Here is a 2,428-nt window from a genome sequence, read left to right on the forward strand (position 1 = left end):
TAACTAATTATTTTTATTTTTTATTTTTTGATTTCAAAAATTTTCGAAAATTACTAACATTTTTCAAAAACTATTTTCAAAAATCACTAACTCTTTTTCAAAAATATTTTTCGAAAATTATCCCTCCCCCATCTTATTCTATTTATTCATTCATATCCTAACATCTCATCTCACATCTCTGCCATCCTCACAGTTGTGTTTCTTCCATTATATTACATTCTTTGTCTCCCCCTCTTCTTCTACTCACACAGGGATCCCTATACTGTGGTATAAAGGATCTCTATTATTATTATTATTTTTCTGTGCCTTCTTCTTTGTCATATGAGCAGGAGCAAGGATAAGAACATTCTTGTGGAAGCAGATCCAGAACCTAAAAGGACTCTGAAGAGAAAATTAAGAGAAGCTAAAATACAACAATCCAGAGATAACCTTTCAAAAATTTTCGAACAGGAAGAGGAGATGGCAGCCGAAAATAATAATAATGTAAGGAAGATGCTTGGTGACTTTACTGCACCTAATTCCAATTTACATGGAAGAAGCATCTCCATTCCTGCCATTGGAGCAAACAACTTTGAGCTGAAACCTCAATTAGTTTCTCTGATGCAGCAGAACTGCAAGTTTCATGGACTTCCATCTGAAGATCCTTTTCAGTTCTTAACTGAATTCTTGCAGATATGTGATACTGTTAAGACTAATGGAGTAGATCCTGAAATCTACAGGCTCATGCTTTTCCCTTTTGCTGTAAGAGACAGAGCTAGATTATGGTTGGATTCTCAACCCAAAGATAGCCTGAACTCTTGGGATAAGCTGGTCACGGCTTTCTTAGCCAAGTACTTTCCTGCTCAAAAGCTGAGCAAGCTTAGAGCTGATGTTCAAACCTTCAGACAGAAAGAAGGTGAATCCCTCTATGAAGCTTGGGAAAGATACAAACAGTTGACCAAAAAGTGTCCTTCTGACATGCTTTCAGAATGGACCATCCTGGATATATTCTATGATGGTTTATCTGAGCTATCAAAAATGTCACTGGACACTTCTGCAGGTGGATCCATTCACCTAAAGAAAATGCCTGCAGAAGCTCAAGAACTCATTGACATGGTTGCTAATAACCAGTTCATGTACACTTCTGAAAGGAATCCTGTGAGTAATGGGACGCCTATAAAAAAGGGAGTTCTTGAAGTTGATACTCTGAATGCCATATTGGCTCAGAATAAAATATTGACTCAGCAAGTCAATATGATCTCTCAGAGTCTGCATGGAATGCAAGCTGCATCCAACAGTACTCAAGAGGCTTCTCATGAAGAAGAAGCTTATGATCATGAGAACCCTGCAATAGCAGAGGTGAATTACTTAGGTGAACCTTATGGAAACACCTATAACTCATCATGGAGAAATCATCCAAATTTCTCATGGAAGGATCAAAAGCCTCAACAAGGCTTTAATAATGGTGCAAGAAACAGGTTTAGCAACAGCAAACCTTTTCCATCATCCACTCAGCAACAGACAGAGAACTCTGAACAAAATACTTCTAATCTGGCAAACTTAGTCTCTGATCTGTCTAAGGCCACTGTAAGTTTCATGAATGAAACAAGATCTTCCATTAGAAATTTGGAAGCACAAGTGGGCCAGCTGAGTAAAAGGATCACTGAAATCCCTCCCAGTACTCTCCCAAGCAATACAGAAGAGAACCCAAAAGGAGAGTGCAAGGCCATTGACATAAGCACCATGGCCGAACCTACAAGGGGAGTGGAGGACGTGAATCCCAAGGAGGAAGACCTCCTGGGACGTCCAGTGATCAATAAGGAGCTTCCCTCTGAGGAACCAAGGGACTCTGAGGCTCATCTAGAGACCATAGAGATTCCATTGAACCTCCTTATGCCCTTTATGAGCTCTGATGAGTATTCCTCTTCTGAAGAGAATGAGGATGTTACTAAAGAGCAAACTGCCAAGTTTCTTGGTGCAATCATGAAGCTGAATGCCAAATTATTTGGCATTGATACTTGGGAAGTTGAACCTCCCTTGTTCATCAATGAACTAAGTGATCTGGATCAACTGACATTGCCTCAGAAGAGACAGGATCCTGGAAAGTTCATAATACCTTGTACCATAGGCACCATGATCTTTAAGGCTCTGTGTGACCTTGGTTCAGGAATAAACCTCATGCCCCTCTCTGTAATAGAGAAACTGGGAATCTATGGGGTGCAAGCTGCTAAAATCTCACTAGAGATGGTAGACAATTCGAGAAAACAGGCATATGGACAAGTAGAGGACGTATTAGTAAAGGTTGAAGGCCTTTACATCCCTGCTGATTTCATAGTCCTGGATACTGGAAAGGAAGAGGATGAATCCATCATCCTAGGAAGACCTTTCCTGGTCACAGCAAGAGCTGTGATTGATGTTGACAGAGGTGAAATAGTCCTTCAATGGAATG

The 2,428-nt window shown here is 40.1% G+C and overlaps 1 non-coding gene across 1 annotated transcript; it reads right to left on the minus strand.

The window, feature by feature from the left end:
* Positions 1–855: 855 nt before the first annotated feature.
* Positions 856–963, minus strand: LOC112760952 (small nucleolar RNA R71). Its single transcript, XR_003181364.1, has one exon. It is a non-coding gene; the product is annotated as a small nucleolar RNA R71 (small nucleolar RNA).
* Between the last annotated feature and the right edge of the window lie 1,465 nt (positions 964–2,428).

This window comes from Arachis hypogaea, chromosome 16 (assembly GCF_003086295.3).
Source record: "Arachis hypogaea cultivar Tifrunner chromosome 16, arahy.Tifrunner.gnm2.J5K5, whole genome shotgun sequence".
Classification (NCBI taxonomy): domain Eukaryota; kingdom Viridiplantae; phylum Streptophyta; class Magnoliopsida; order Fabales; family Fabaceae; genus Arachis; species Arachis hypogaea.